This window comes from Scyliorhinus torazame, chromosome 2, assembly GCF_047496885.1.
Source record: "Scyliorhinus torazame isolate Kashiwa2021f chromosome 2, sScyTor2.1, whole genome shotgun sequence".
Taxonomy (NCBI): Eukaryota; Metazoa; Chordata; class Chondrichthyes; order Carcharhiniformes; family Scyliorhinidae; genus Scyliorhinus; species Scyliorhinus torazame.
Window position 1 is genome coordinate 259,908,700 of NC_092708.1, and position 17,547 is coordinate 259,926,246.

A 17,547-nucleotide genomic window follows, 5' to 3' on the forward strand; every position below is an offset into this window, starting at 1 on the left:
CCTGTCTCTCAGAATACCTTCGAGCAACTTACCTACTACAGACGTTAGGCTCACCGGTCTGTAGTTCCCAGGCTTTTCCCTGCTGCCCTTCTTAAACAAGGGCACAACATTCGCCACTCTCCAATCTTCAGGCACCTCACCTGTGACTGCCGATGATTCAAATATCTCTGTTAGGGGACCCGCAATTTCCTCCCTAGCCTCCCACAACATCCTGGGATACATTTCATCAGGTCCCGGGGATTTATCTACCTTGATGCGCTTTAAGACTTCCAGCACCTCCTCCTCTGTAATATGCACACTTCTCAAGACATCACTATTTATTTCCCTTAGTTTCCTAACATCCATGCCTTTCTCCACCGTGAATACCAATGAGAAATATTCATTCAGGATCTCACCCAACTCTTGTGGCTCTGCACATAGATGTCCTTGTTGATCCTTAAGAGGCCCTACTCTGTCCCTAGTTACTCTTTTTCCCTTTATGTATCTGTAGAAGCTCTTTGGATTCTCCTTTGCATTATTTGCCAAAGCAATTTCATGTCCCCTTTTTGCCCTCCTGATTTCCCCCTTAACTCTATTTCGACAATCTCTATACTCTTCAAGGGATCCACTTGATCCCAGTTGTTTATGTACGTCATATGCCTCCTTCTTCTTTTTGACCAGAGTCTCAATATCTCGAGTCATCCAGGGTTCCCTACTTCTACCAGCCTTGCCCTTCACCGTAAAGGGAATGTGCTTACCCTGAACCCTGGTTAACACATTTTTAAAAGCCTCCCATTTACCAGCCGTCCCTTTGCCTGCCAACAGTCTCCCCCAATCTACCTCTGAAAGTTCCTGTCTGATACCATCAAAATTGGCCTTGCCCCAATTAAGAATTTTAACTCTTGGGCCAGACCTATCATTCTCCATAGCTATCTTAAAACTAATGGAGTTATGGTCACTTGTCCAAAAGTGATCCCTCACTAACACTTCTGTCACTTGCTCTTCCTTATTTCCCAAGACGAGGTCAAGTTTTGCCCCCTCTCTAGTCGGTCCATCCACATACTGAATGAGAAATTCCTCTGAATACACTCAACAAATTTCCCTCCATCCAAGCCCCTAATGCTATGGCTGTCCCAGTCAATGTTGGGAAAGTTAAAGTCCCCTACTATTACCACCCTATTTTTCTTGCAGCTATCTGTAATCTCCTTACATATTTGCTCCTCAATTTCCCGCTGACTATTTGGGGGCCTGTAGTACAGTCCTATCAAGGTGATCTCTCCCTTCTTATTTTTCAGTTCCACCCATATAGACTCAGTGGGCGAACCCTCGGATATATCCCCTCTAAGTACTGCCGTGATGTTCTCCCTAATCAAAAACGCCACTCCCCCTCCTCTCTTACCTCCTGTTCTATCCTTTCTATAGCATCTGTACCCCGGAACATTGAGCTGCCAGTCCTGCCCCTCCCTTAGCCATGTTTCAGTCATAGCTATAATATCCCAGTCCCATGTGCCCATCCATGCCCTGAGTTCATCCGCTTTGCCCGTCAGGCCCCTTGCATTGAAATAAATGCAGTTTAATGTAGACTTTCCTTGCTCTCTGCCCTGCTTTCTCTGGTCATGCTTTACACACTCTCCCATCCTGCCTTTTGTTTCCGTCCCCACTGACTTCCTACATCGGTTCCCATCCCCCTGCCACATTAGTTTAAACCCTCCCCAACTGCACTAGCAAACACCCCCCCGAGAACATTGGTTCCTGTCCCACCCAGATGCAGACCGTCCGATTTGTACAGGTCCCACCTCCCCCAGAACCGGTCCCAATGTCCCAGGAATTTGAAACCCTCCCTCTTGCACCATCTCTCAAGCCACGTATTCATCCTAGCTATCCTGTCATTCCTATTCTAACTATCACGTGGCACTGGTAGCAATCCTGAGATTACTACCTTTGAGGTCCTACTTTTTAGTTTAACTCCTAACTCCCTAAATTCAGCTTGTAGGACCTCATCCCGTTTTTTACCTATATCGTTGGTGCCTATATGCACCACGACAGCTGGCTGTTCACCCTCTCCCTCCAGAATGCCCTGCAGCCGTTCCGAGACATCCTTGACCCTTGCACCAGGGAGGCAACATACCAACCTGGATTCTCGTTTGCGTCCGCAGAAACGCCTGTCTATTCCCCTTACAATTGAATCCCCTATCACTATAGCTCTGCCACTCTTTTTCCCGCCCTTCTGTGCAGCAGAGCCAGCCACGGTGCCATGAACCTGGCTGCTGCCACCTTCCCCTGGTGAGCCATCTCCCCCAACAGTTTCCAAAACGGTAAATCTGTTTTGGAGGGAGATGACCGCAGGGGATCCCTGCACTGCCTTCCTACTCTTCCTCTGTCTGTTGGTCACCCATTTCCTATCTGCCTCGTGCGACTCGGCCAACGTGGTCTACCTCATACGCTGCAGGAAAGGATGTCCCGAAGTGTGGTACATTGGCGAGACCATGCAGACGCTGCGACAACGAATGAATGGACATCGCGCGACAATCACCAGGCAGGAATATTCCCTTCCAGTCGGGGAACACTTCAGCATTCAAGGGCATTCAGCCTCTGATCTACGGGTTAGCGTTCTCCAAGGCGGCCTTCAGGACGCGCAACAATGCAGAATCGCCGAGCAGAAGCTTATAGCCAAGTTCCGCACACATGAGTGCGGCCTCAACCAGGACCTGGGATTCATGTCGCATTACATTCATCCCCCACCATCTGGCCTGCAAAATCCTACCAACTGTCCTGGTTTGACACAATTCACACCTCTTTAACCTGGGGTTACTCCATCTCTGGATCTGTAAAGATTTAATCACCTGCTAATGTTCGCATTCCAAGCATTGTCTGGCATCTTCGAATCTGTCTATATATATGTTTCTGGAACATACCTCTTCATTCACCTGAGGAAGGAGCAACGCTCTGAAAGCTAGTGACATCGAAACAAACCTGTTGGACTTTAACCTGGTGTTGTAAGACTTCTTACTGTGCTTACCCCAGTCCAACGCCGGCATCTCCACATCATGGCAGAAAAGATGTACAAGGATGGTTCCAGCAATGAGGGACTTGGGTCATGTGAACAGATTGAAGCTGGGGTTGTTCTCCTCAGAGGAGAGAATGCTGAGAGGGGGAATTGGTAAAGGTGTTCAAAATCATGAGATGTCAATACAGAGTAGAAAGGGAGAAGCTGATTCCAGTGGAGGAAGCTTTGGGAAACATAGGACACAGATTTAAGGGGTTTGGCAAAATAACCAGAGGTTAACACAGGAAAATGTATTTTTTTAATGCAGCAAGTGGCGAATATCAGGAACGCACTGCCTGTGAGGGTTTTCAACAAGGAATTGGAGAAGCACCTGAAAATTAAAACATTTAAGGGTTGGGGAAAGGGTGGGGGTATGGGACCTGCTGAATTGCTCTTGCCATGGACTAGTGCGCCAAATGGCCTCCATTCTATGATTTTACTCTAAGATCAGGAAACTCACTGCACAAGATTTCTATAGAGCCGTTCACTTTTTTTTAAAGATAGTTCCTTCTAAGTACAGTCACTGTTATTTTTTATGAATGAAACTACACATTTGAGCACAGCAAGACCCCACAAAATAGAAGTGAGGTGAATGACCTGATTATCAGTTTTTAGTAGTTTTTGATTAATAAATCTTGGCCAGGACACAACTTCCTGCTCTTTAATAGTGTCATGGGACAATTTACAGGACAGGAGGGCCCCTCAATTTAACATCTCATTTGAAAGACGGCACCTGCGACAGTGCAGCACCCCCCCACTGGGACTGTCAGCCTAGATTACGGTGAGAATGAAAAGAAGAATGGTTACTTGACTAGATTTAAAAAACAAACACTCTTAAGCACTTGCTTGGGTTCAGTAGGTAAAGCACCGCCGACTGAATTACCAGAGAATAAAAGGTCCAAGATTCAGTCTCCACTCTGTGCTGAGTTCGCTCATTTCAATCATGGCAGCTGCTGGGGTCTCAACTAGCCTCAGGACCCTGCACTCAGACGGGGTAAATCAGCGATGGCTCCCAGTTCCAATCACCAATATTGAGTCACCCATGCTAGGATCCTGCAAGTCCAGACTCCTGGCCTTGACGGTCAAGCAACATGGCAACACTGTTTTCCAATAGAAATAATGCCTGCCTGAAGTGAGGCATTGCAAGGTCTGCAGGAACCTAGGAATGGAGCTGTACAACAGTTGACATTCCCAGGAGAGATGGGAAATGGAGTGAGAGGCGAGGGAGGTGGGGGGGGGGGGGGGGGGGGGGGGGGGGGCAAACTGGCAGGAAGAAAAAATAAATTAGGTTGATTTCTTTGACCTGAGACCAAGTAAAATAATCCACCTACAATCTGTGTCAAAATCCCCTTGCCCAAATGAAAAAGGGCAAAGACAAGAACAGAATATCCCTGGCCATGAATACCGGTTTTGTCACTCTGGGAATTTCGGAGTTGCTGCAGGAATCGTGCTACTGGCATTAGACAGTTTATTTTTCCTGGTCAGGGACCCAAAGACACAAGCCACACGGCTCACTGCGTGAGCTCAGAATGAGGACACTTACCTGCTAGCTGGGTTCACGCAACAATATTCTACATTACTGGTGGGCAAAGTGCCAACAGCACCAGCTTTATCTAAATGTTTACAAAGTTTGAATCTCTTGAAACGCCGGCACATTCTTACTCCCAACTCAGGCAGTTAGCACTCCAATGAAAAAAGAAGCAAGTTATCAGAATACAATCTTGGCAGTTCTCCAACCCACTCCTTAATGCATTCACAGCCAGGCCGTTCTATGTACCAGAAAGCTAACCACCCCGCCATTCCTCTCTCAGTTCACACCCCTGCAGAGTTATCTGACCTCAGCTGGTGACATTGTCCTGAGCAAGAGAGACGAACAATCTGCCATTGTACCCGCTGTGCACCACAGTCCAGTGATCCCTGCTGAAAAGTACCCACCTATGGGCCCAGGTCGAGAGTGGTCCAGACGGTAATTTCCCATGCGGTAGACTGATTTGTTGGCACTCACTGGTGAGGTATGCATCCCGAAGTCATGCATGTGCAAGTGTACTTTAGCAGGAATTTAGTTGTAAAGAGGAAGGAACTGACTGAAAGACATGAAAACGTATGTCTGCAGAGGGCCTCTCCTGTACAGAAAGGTACCTTAAGCATGTAAATGGAGTGGAGGGAGAGCAGTTCATGTGAAGCTGGTCTGACAACTATACAGCACCAAGCACAGTGTAGTCCTTAACCAGAAAGGGGTAGCCATTTTTGTGACTTCATTAGATACTGCAATTTTGAACAGGTGATTCAGTACCAATAATACTGAGGCCGGGTTGGGTCACAGCCTCTCCCCAGGCAGTGGGAGTAGAACTTTCATTTCTTCCTGGCCTAACAACCCTCTTGAGATTTCTGCAATCTTCAAATTGTAGTCTCTTGCACATCCCCAATTTTCATCGCTCCTGCCATCGACAGCCATGTCTTCACCGACCTAGGCCCTAACACTGGAATTCCTGCGCTAAACCTCTTCGCTTCTCTCTCATTAACCACCACCCCGAACCCTGATTTAGCTTTAGAGCACAAATCCAAATATGTGGTTCAGAGTCAAATTTTGTTCCATACTGCTCTTATGAAGTGCCTCGAGATATTTTACAATCTTAAAGGCACAATATAAAGGAAGTATCGGTATTGTTAAGGCTCCCAGTGATTCTATTTGAGAGTGGGGGCCACAACACTGTAGGGTGATTATGTGGGGTGGGAATTTTTTCATGAGTCGTGTATCTTAGCAGTATGCCCAAGCACTTAACAAACAGTACCTGTTACCAACTGGGTACGAGTTAAGACTTATGTTATTTGAGAGGTGTACACCTTATACAGGAGCTGTGTATTTTTAAATGATTGCTCTGTAACTGAGATACCACCCTGAACAAAGCCTGCCCTGTTCCAAAATCAAATCCCCTGTGGAATATGAGATCCTTGAATAATGACACTGACACACACAGGCCGGATTGTACAAACAGGAGTGAATTGTTCCCTTTTCCCCAGTGTGTATTATGCATGTACAGGAGTTGACACTGAGACATACACAAGCGCTGTACAGTACCAAACAGGAGTGTGTCTTTCCCTTTTATGCAGTGTGTATTGTGCATGTACAGGAGCTGACACGGAGACATATGCAAGGGCTGTACAGTACCAAACAGGAGTGAGTCTTTCTTTTTAATGCAGTGTGCACTGTGCACGTACAGGAGCTGACAGTGAGACATACGCAAGGGTTGTATAGTACCAGTCAGGAATAATCATTTACCCAATGTGTACTGCACATGTACGAGAGTTGACACCAAGACACATACAGGGCAATAGTACCATATATGAAGGAATCTTTTCCCTTTTAATTCAGTGTGCACTGACCATGTATAGGAACTAACACTGCCATGGAAATATGCAGGAAGAAGGATGATTATCGAATCTTGGAATGGTCCAGCACATGCGGTGGCCTTTTGGCACATCGTGCTGAGCCAACTGTTTGATCCACTCCATCATTTTCCTCCCCATCGCCCTGCAAATCTCTTCTTTTCAATTAATTATTTAATTCTCAAGGGTGGCACGGTGGTGCAGTGGTTAGCACTGCTGCCTACGGCGCTGAGGTCCCAGGTTCGATCTCGGTTCTGGGTCACTGTCCGTGTGGAGTTTGCACATTCTCCACGTGCCTGCGTGGTTTCGCCCCCACAACCCAAAAAGGTGTGCAGGGTAGGTGGATTGGCCACGCTAAATTGCCTCTTAATTGACAACAAAATAATTGGGTACTCTAAATTTTTTTTTTTTAAATTAATTTGCTTGTGATAGCTACGGCTGAATCTGCTTTCACCATCTTTTCAAACAGTGATTTCCAGATCATAACAACTCACTGTGTAAATAATTTTCATCTTCATTCTGGTTCCTTTCTTCCCTAATAGTTCTTCAGTGACCGCTTGGAGAAAGAAAACTCAGTGCAGCATGGTGTTGTACAGGCCAGCTGGGCCCAGATTCAAATCCCAACTCAGTTTCGCTGATCTTGGTATTGTGGCAATTGGGTTCGGGGTGGAGGCAGAATCAGCCAGGCTGACCCCTGCTGGTATATTTGCAAAATACAGGTGGCAGGTCAGGACAAAGTTGCTTTTGGCTACAATCCTCCCAAAGTGGAGCTTACTTACACATGAGGCTCACAAGATGCCACTGGTTTTCTGGAACCCATCGAGTGGCTTCAGGGGGGGAAAAGATGAAGAGGAACAGGTAGAAATTAGTGGTAAACAGAAACCCATGTGGAACATTCCAGACGGTTAGACAAACAGATCCAATACCATAAATATTTGTGATGTGGAGATGTCGGCGTTGGATTGGGGTGAGCACAGTAAGAAGTCTTACAACACCAGGTTAAAGTCCAACAGGTTTGTTTCGATGTCACTAGCTTGGATGATAATACCTGTCACTGGAACCTGCATACCATTTACTCAAGTTAAATTTGAATTTCTGGCTCTCTATTGTCATTACTGTGTAATTTATTCAAATTATTGGATAATTGTTTGTCTCAGTGAAAAAAAACCGGAGTATACTGTAGTGAGCAATTTGTCTGATTTCTGATAACCATGCACACAGTGGAAGGAAGCACATGCAAGCATGTGCACAGGTGCATAACACATAGCATACACAGAAACACAAACAAAAAGCATGTACACACACAAGCGCTCACAAATACATACAGATGCATAGACACACACTGAATTGATTCATAAGAGGAATCACTGGATAGCACTGTAATCAACAACAAGAATCCTGTGAAATCTTGAAAGTGTTCCTTAGCTCTGGGTCCACTGTGTGACTGATCTGGAAGCCGTGCTTAAGAGATGAGCACCAAGACTTTGCAGTAACATTCGCATCTGCGACATTCTCCGTCGGCAGGATCCTCCGCTTCGCCAGCAGCGCACACACGCCCACGGGTTTCGCGACAGCATGGGGGTGGCCACAATGGGAAACCCCATTGGCCGGTTGAGGGAACAGAGAATCCCGCTGCCTGTGGCCGTAAAGTGGGGCTGGCGGGATGGAGAATCCCGCCCATAGTTTCCAGTAATTTGGGAATGTTGTTGGGTGAGATACCCAAAGGGAGTTGGCCACGATGCCCTGGTTTGTGCCTAAACTAACACCATTAAAACAGATGATCTGGTCAGTACATTGTCGCTGTTTGGGAGTGCTTGTTGAGTGCAAATTGACTGTAGTACTATCATGGTAGCGGTTAACACAGCGCCACGGTCCCGGGTTTGATTCCCGCTTGGGTCACTGTCTATGCGGAGTTTGCACGTTTTCCCCGTGTCTGCGTGGGTTTCCTCCGGGTGCTCCGGTTTCCTCCCACAAGTCCCGAAAGACTTGCTTGTTAGGTGAAGTGGACATTCTGAATTCTCCCTCTGTGTACCCGAACAGGTGCCGGAATGTGGTGACTAGGGGATTTTCACAGTAACTTCATTACAGTGTTAATGTAAGCCTACTTGTGACAATAATAAAGATTATTATATTATTATCACATTCCAACACTTCAAAGCTACTTCATTGTCTGTAACATACTATGCGATGACTCAAGGTGTTATATAACCTGCAAGGCTACGGACCAGGAAGGTGGAATTAGAATGGGTGGCTAGTTTTTTCTATTTTATTATTTGGCTGGCGCATCCACAATGGGCTGAATGGTCTCTTTCTATGCTGTAACATTTCTATGATTCTATATAAATACAATCTTCCCATACCCTGGCATAAATCAACAACAATTTGCATTTATGTAGTGCCATTAGCATGGTAAAACGTACAGAGAGGCAACAAGAAGGGGAAACTCAGCAGAGTGCATACCTCTGCCGTACTGTGTTAACGCAACGTTTTTACAATTTCACAAATCTTCCTCAAGGCTTTCCCTATCTGTTTGATGCTCAGTAACTACAAATCTGAAAGAAGAAATCAGATTATGAAGAGCTTCCATCTGTTTGAAGAGGCGCCATGCCAATCCATATCCAAACACCTGCTCTGAAAACTCTGCTCACATTTTGACAGCCATGACAAATTCCACCCCATTAGCTGAGACAATCCAAAACATTCTAAAACAATCAATGACATTCTAAATAAAACAACCCACTACCCAAAACAAATGTCAGTTCACCCTATCTCCCAATGTTAACGGATCATTTAAAATAATCCAGGATCCAAATTTGGATTGTTGCCATAAACAGTTCTTTCTTAGGTATTACCCTATCTGTGTACCAGGTTTTGTTGAAATCAATCCTTTATAGTTTGAGATATATTGTTTACAGACAAACTGGCTAACATACAGGAGTGAAAACATTACCACATCCACCTTTCGTGACACAGGTAACTATCAAAGCAAATGTGATACCGAGTCACACAAGCTGATCTTGGGACAAAAGCTTGGTCAAAATAGTTCAGGAGGAGAGGAGAGTAGAAATGCGGAGAGATTTAGGGTGGCAACTGCAGAGTTTAAGGTCAAGGCACAGCCGCCAAAGGTGGAGCAATAATAGAGGATGTACAAGAGGCCAGAATTGGAGAACATATTCAGTAGAGGAGGGCTAATTGGCAGTTATAAAAAGTCCTCCGTATCTAAATGTGATGTTGTATCTTTAGAAACAGTATTGCGGTGAGTGATAGACAAAGTGCAGCTGGACCCCACAAGCTCCATTCAGGGCAGGTGCTAAACACTCGGCATCAAACAGGGACAGCAATCCCCGGGGGATCTCTCCTACCAACACCCCCACCAACCTGCGCAGTTCATAGCTCAATAAAAGATATGGCATGTGAAGCAATCATTGCCTATCAATAAAAACTCAGCTCCAAGTTCATCAGATAAGGCATCTGGGTCAGTGCACATAATCCCTTCACAACTCTGTCTATCGGTATTTGTTCCCTGCAATTATGAGGAAACAGATTCCATACTTTAAACAGCTTTTATTCCAAAGTAAGTCCATTATTTCAGACCGTTACATTGTCCTTTTAAAATCATTTATAATTAAAATAGATATCTCTCACTGTTTGTTACTTAAAAAAAAAAATTCCTCAACCCCCTCCCCTCAAGGTTCTTTTGTCAATCACTTTAAATCTGTGAACTCTGTTACTGACCACACTGCAATGCCAGTAGAAATTGGTTCTCCTTATTTACCCTACTCCATTTGTTTCATAAATTTAGAGTACCCAATTCATTTTTTACAATTAAGGGGCAATTTAGCGTGGCCAGTCCACCTACCCTGCACATCTTTGGGTTTCACCCCCGCAACCACAGGGAGAATGTACAAACTCCACACGGACAGTGACCCAGAGCCGGGATAGAACCTGGGAACTCGGCGTTGTGAGGCAGCAGGGCTAATCCACTGCGCCACCGTGCTGCCCCATTTACCCTACTCTTAATCCTAAAATGGTTGCTTTGGCCCTCTGCAGAAAAACATCCAAGCACTGGTGAGCAAGGACGCAAAATGTCCTCACAATCTGTTGCACATCACAGGTATGGATTGAAGTCAACCTTCACTAGGTTACAAGTTGGGAAACTACACTTGATCACACTCTTGCTGCTTTGGAAACAACCTGCTTGCATCTATCCTATCTATTCCCTTCATAATTTTATATGTTTCTATAAGATCCCCCCTCATCCTTCTAAATTCCAACGAGTACAGTCCCAGTCTACTCAACCTCTCCTCGTAATCCAATCCCTTCAGCTCTGGGATTAACCTAGTGAATCTCCTAGTGCCAGTACGTCCTTTCTCAAGTAAGAAGACCAAAACTGAACATAATACTCCAGGTGTGGCCTCAGTAACACCGTACACAATTGCAGCATAACCTCCCGAGTCTTAAACTCCACCCCTCTAGCAATGAAGGACAAAATTCCATTTGCCTTCTTAATCACCTGTTGCACATGTAAACCAACTTTTTGCGACTCATGCACTAGCACACCCAGGTCTCTCTGCACAGCAGCATGTTTTAATATTTTATCATTTAAATAATAATCCCTTTTGCTGTTATTCCTACCAAAATGGATAACCTCACATTTGTCAACATTGTATTCCATCTGCCAGACCCTAGCCCATTCACTTAGCCTATCCAAATCCCTCTGCAGACTTCCAGTATCCTCTGCACTTTTTGCTTTACCACTCATCTTAGTGTCGTCTGCAAACTTGGACACATTGCCCTTGGTCCCCAACTCCAAATCATCTATGTAAATTGTGAACAATTGTGGGCCCAACACTGATCCCTGAGGGACACCATGAACCACTGATTGCCAACCAGAGAAACACCCATTAATCCCCACTCTTTGCTTTCTATTAATTAACCAATCCTCTATCCATGCTACTACTTTACCCTCAATGCCATGCATCTTTATCTTATGCTGCAACCTTTTGCGTGGCACCTTGTCAAAGGCTTTCTGGAAATCCAGATATACCACATCCATTGGCTCCCCGTTATCTACCGCACTGGTAATGTCCTCAAAAATATCCACTAAATTAGTTAGGCACGACCTGCCCTTTATGACTGTGCAGTGGTCACTTCTACCGATACTGTCATGGACAGATGCATCTGCAGCAGGCAGATTGGTGAGGATGACGTCAAGTAAGTTTTTCCCTCTTGTTGGTTCCCTCACCGCCTGCTGCAGTCCCAGTCTAGCAGCCATGTCCTTTAGGACCTGGCCAGCTCGGTCTATGGTGGTACCGAGCCACTCTTGGTGACAGACATTGAAGTTCCCCACCCAGAGCATATTTTGCACCCTTGCTATCCTCAGTGCTTCCTCCAACTGGTGTTCAACATGCAGGAGTACTGATTCATCAGCTAATGGTGGCCGGTACGTGGTAATCTGCACAAGGTTTTTCTTGCCCATATTTAACCTGAAGCCATGAGACTTCATGTGGTCCAGAGTCGATGACCTGCAATGATCTTCTTTCCAACATAAGGTCAAATGTGGGGATATTCGCTGATGACTGCACAATGTTGAGCACCATTCATGACTTCTCAGACACTGAAGCAGTCCACGTGCAAATGCAGCAAAACCTCAACAATATTCAGGCTTGGGCTAACAAGTTGCAAGTAACGTTCGCGCCATGCAAGTGCCAGGCAATGACCATCTCCATCAGGAGAGACTCAAACCACTGCCTCATGACATTCACTGGCATTACCATCACTGAATCCCCCACTATCAACATCTTGGGGTTACCATTGACCAGAAGTTGAAATGGACGAGCTACACAAATACTGTGGATACAAGATCAGGTCAGGGGCTAGGAATCCTGTGGCAAGTAACTCCCCTCCTTACTCTCCAAAACCTGCCCGCCACCTACAAGGCACAAGTGGAATGTGATGGAATACTTCCCACTTGCCTGGATGAGTGCAGCTCCTACAACACTCAAGAAGCTCAACACCATCCAAGACAAAGGAGCCTGCTTGATTGGCACCTCTTCCGCAATGGTGAAAGAACAGAAGAATTTGGGGATACAGGACAGTAAAGACTTGGTAATGTATAAAAAGCTCATAAAATTCTAGGTTTTAGTTTAAAATGTATGGCGTGTTATTTGACTTCGGAATTCATCACAAAACCAAGGTTAATCATATCATGATTCGAAGTCCAGACACACATCTGTATGCAGGCATTTTTTAAATCACTGAGTCACCATCAGGAGGAGGCAATACTGGTTGGCTTTTTTGTCAGCCAACTGTGCCCAAAATAGGGATCTTTCTGCCTGCTTGGGGGTCATTCTGCCTGCATAACTGAGCACCAATAGAGGAAATCAAATAACAGCTTGTTCATTTATTGACCTAATGCACAAACAGAAAGGTTCACATCGGCAGCTATTAGCAAAGGCGACTGTGCGAGCAGAGAGAATGGCAGGTTCTAGAAGGAGCTAGCATTGTCAATTAACAAGCGCCCCAGCAAACAGGAAATGCAGGCAAATCTCAACAGACAATATTGGTTTTAGACAGGCAGACCCCTGATAGCCTCTGCAGGAACAGCTGCTCTCTGCATACACAGCTCGATACCTGTTAGCGGAGTGTAGTGTTCACAACACGACCACATCCTGCTTGGGCCCTGCCTCACAGTAAAGGTACAAGGGACCGCTACTAAATAAATGTCGACTGCGTCAAAACCGCAAGTAAGAAGACAAGCATCCCATCATTGCAGAGAATCATCTAACAATGCTGCAAATGTTCTCCGTTTATACTGGTTGGACCCACATGAAGCAGGCCATCCTTCCCATGAACTGGGATCAGCTCCCTGCACCGGAGAACATTCAACAACAACAATTTGTGTCAAAAATGCTCCAAAGTGCTTCAAAGGAGCATTATGAAACAAAATTTGCCACATATGGGGATATTAGGGCAGATGATCAAAGCTTTGGCCAAAGCTTTAGGCTTTTAAGAGCATCATAAAGGATGCTAGAAAGGTTTAAGAGAAGTGGAAAGGATCAGGGAGGGAATTTCGGACCCCCCCGAACAGGAAGACAATGGAAACCCCAAACAACAGCCACTGAGCTTTGATGATCAAATTTATGGAGGGTGTGGGTACAGTGGTTAGTGCTGCTGCCTCACGGCGCCGAGGTCCCTGGTTCGATCCCGGCTCTGGGTCACTGTCCATGTGGAGTTTGCACATTCTGCCCGTGTTTGCGTGGATTTCACCCCCACAACCCAAAGTGGTGCAAGTTAGGTGGATTGGCCATGCTAAATTGCCCATTAATTGGAAAATGAATTGGTACTCTAAATTTATTTTTTTAAATTATGGAGGGTGTAAAATGGGATGTCAGGCAGGAGAGCATTGGAATAGTTAGGTGTAGATTAGAGGTAACAAAGGACTTCAGCAGCAAGTGAACTGAAATAGGGGTGGAGTCAGACGACTGCCCCCCCCCCCCCTCCCCCGGGTCAAATGGAACACAGTGTGGCTTTAAAAAGTCTTACTGAGCCTCAGACTGTGCCCAAAGGGAAGGAAAGAGGGAATGGAGCCTGCGGTAGGGACTGAAAACAATGGTTTCGGACTGACAAGGTAACACAACTGGTGAGTTGACAGTGTGTAAGCAACAATTTATATAGTTTGCATGAATATTGTACTGATCACATACTGCACGGAAATCATTTCCCAATTCCTGAATGAGTTATTAACTGCAGAAAATTAGATGTCTGGTTTGTGCCATACTCTCGTCTAGCTGTATTCAGATCAAATTGAAAGCCCTCCTGTATTACTGTGGGTGAATCAGCTGACAGACCAGGAATTGAACTTGGCACCTTCAAGGAGGTATCTGCCCCCCCCCCCCCCCCCCTCTCCCCCCCCCCCCCCCCCCAACCCATCATCAGGGGAACAGCTGGTTTATTTTTAAATCAGTGGTGTTTATTGTTTACTGAGCAAAGATCAATGGGTGCAGGCATCGTAAGAGGAGGAGGGAATATACCTGACAATCCAGGAGGCGGAGAGGAAGGGGGACATAACCCAGGCTAAAACAACTCACTCTGCCAGTGCCTGCATCTATGTCGCCAGATTCAACAGTCACCCCTGTGGCTGAGGTTGGAGAAGGATCAATGCTTTCTGCATTGGCACAACGTAGGAAAATCTGCTGGATCTAGCTAGGAAAACAAACAGGTCATATTTGAATTCCACTGTCGGGAGTGGGGAGGTGCTGGTCCCAACTGAATGCAATTAGAATTACTGGAGATAAGAACTGGGCACAGTTGGTGCCCCCAGTTGTCCTGGTGGATTTAATGGGGACACTGGAATTTTACTGGAACCTGCTTACTGGTTCAACTGTATGCAGCTGGAACAACTGGGACTTCCACTGGAAAACCACATACCCAGTTGACTTTAAGTGTAACCAGTTGAATCTTACTGCAACCAGCTGACCTCCGCTGGAACAAGTTGTCAGGCAAACTGGATTGACTAGTGAAAAGACTGCCTGAGTAAATGTGTAAGGCAAAAAAGGCATGTTGGTGCACATTAAGTTTGCAATATGTTACCAAGAGCACAACGATATTCATCTCCTCACCTCACATATTTGAATTTCAACAGGTTTGTTTCAAACACTAGCTTTCGGAGCACTGCTCCTTCCTCAGGTGAATGAAGAGGTATGTTCCAGAAACATATATATAGGTCTATATGTATGTTTCTGGAACATACCTCTTCATTCACCTGAGGAAGGAGCAGTGCTCCAAAAGCTAGTGTTTGAAACAAACCTGTTGGACTTTAACCTGGTGTTGTAAGACTTCTTACCGGCATCTCCACATCATATTTGAATTTGTCACACAAACAATCTTATTAATGCTGCGCATTTAACCATTTCAAGATTTTTGAGTTCCTTTGAGTACAGTCACACACAAGGCCATATAATTGCAAAAGGTAATAATAATAATAATCGCTTATTGTCACAAGTAGGCTTCAATGAAGTTACTGTGAAAAGCCCCTAGTTGCCACATTCCGGCATCTGTTCAGGGAGGCCGGTACGGGAACTGAACCCACGCTGCTGCCTTGTTCTGCATCACAAGCTGGCTGTTTAGCCCACTGTGCTGCAAACTATTATATTGAAAACTTCTCAGGATAGGGAAAAAAAAAAAATCAAAAGAATTTTTCTCATCCAGAAGCATGAAAAAAGCCATTATGCAATTAACCATTACCATAAGTGCCTTAGTTGCCATGATACAGTGTCAATTATAACTCAGTTGTAATGCTGGAGGTAATGAGGATCCTCAGGGAGTTCGGGGATTTCTCAGGGTAGAAGCTCAACATGGGGAAGAGCGAGATGTTCGTGGTTCACCCAGGGGACCAGGAGAGGGGGATTGGCGAGCTCCCACTAAAAAGGGCGGAGAGGAGCTTCAGGTATTTGGGGGTCCAGGTGGCCAGGAGCTGGGAAGGCCCTGCATAGACTTAATTTCACGAGGCTAGTGGAGCAAATGGAGGAAGAGTTTTAAGAGGTGGGACGTGTTGCCGCTGTCCCTGGCGGGTAGGGTGCAGTCAGTTAAGATGACGGTGCTCCCAAGGTTTTTGTTCCTGTTCCAGTGCCTCCCCATTCTTATCCCGAAGGCCTTCTTTCGGCGGGTCAACAGGAGCATAACGGGGTTTGTGTAGGCGCGAGGGACTCCGAGGGTGAGAAGGGTGTTCCTGGAGCGGAGTAGGGATGGGGGGGGCTGGCACTGCCCAACCTCTGTGGGTACTACTGGGCCGCCAATGTGGCGATGGTGTGCAAGTGGGTGATGGAGGGGGAGGGGGCTGCGTGGAAGAGGCTGGAGATGGCGTCTTGTGAGGGTACGAGTCTGGAGGCGCTGGCAACAGCACCGCTGCCGCTCCCTCCAATGAGGTATACCACGAGCCCGGCGGTGGCGGCTACCCTCAAAATCTGGGGGCAGTGGAGGCGGCACAGGGCGGAAGTGTGGGCCTCGGTGTGGACCCCAATACGGTGGAACCACCGGTTTGTCCCAGAGAGAATAGATGGAGGGTTTTTGGGGTGGCAAAAGGGCAGGGATAAGAAGGTTAGGGGACCTGTTTGTGGATGGGAAGTTCACGAGCCTGGGTGAGCTGGAGGAGAAGCATGGGCTCCCCCCCCCGGGGAACACCTTTAGGTATCTACAGGTAAGGGCGTTTGCCAGGCGGCAAGTGGTGGAATTCCCGCTGCTGCTGCCACGCACGGTACAGGACAGGGTGCTCTCGGGGGGGTGGGTTGGAGAGGGGAAGATCTCGGCAACTTACCAGGTGATGCAGGAGGATGAGGAGGCCTCGGTGGTGGAGTTGAAAGGTAAGTGGGAGGAGGAGTTGGGGGAGGAGGTCGAGGAGGGGACGTGGGCAGATGCCCTTGGGAGGGTGAATTCTTCCTCTTCGTGCGCGAGGCTCAGCCTCATACAGTTTAAGGTGCTGCACAGGGCACACATGACCGGAACAAGGATGAGCCGGTTTTTTGGGGGTGAGGACAGGTGTGTTAGGTGCTCAGGGAGCCCAGCAAACCACACCCCCATATGTTCTGGGCATGCCCAGCGCTGGAGGAGTTTTGGAAGGGCGTAGCAAGGACGGTGTCGAGGGTGGTAGGATCCAGGGTCAAACCGGGCTGGGGGCTCGCAATATTTGGGGTTGCAGGGGAGCCGAGAGTGCAGGAGGCGAAAGAGGCCGGTATTCTGACCTTTGTGTCCCTGGTAGCCCGGCGAAGGATTCTTCTTCAGTGGAAGGATGCGAGGCTCCCAAGCGTGGAATCCTGGATCAACGATATGGCGGATTTTATTAAATTGGAGAGGGTGAAATTTGCCTTAAGGGGATCGGTGCAAGGGTTTTTCAGGCGGTGGCAACCGTTCTTGGACTTCCTGGCAGAACGGTAGACAATGGTCAGCAGCAGCAGCAACCGGGGGGGGGGGGTGTTCTATTTTATTTTTGTTTGGTGGACCTGAGGGGGTATATATATTTGCTATGTGTTAATTCGGGGTGTTAATTTATTATATATGTATTGGGGGAGGGGGGCACGGGGGTTGTATTATTTTGTTTTGTATTTAATTCTATTGGGTTCCTTTTTCATTCTGTTGTT

General features: G+C 46.6%; 1 protein-coding gene across 1 annotated transcript in view; it reads right to left on the reverse strand.

The window, feature by feature from the left end:
• The window catches only part of rad51b (RAD51 paralog B), an 868,394-nt gene that overhangs the window by 405,183 nt on the left and 445,664 nt on the right, over window positions 1–17,547 (reverse strand).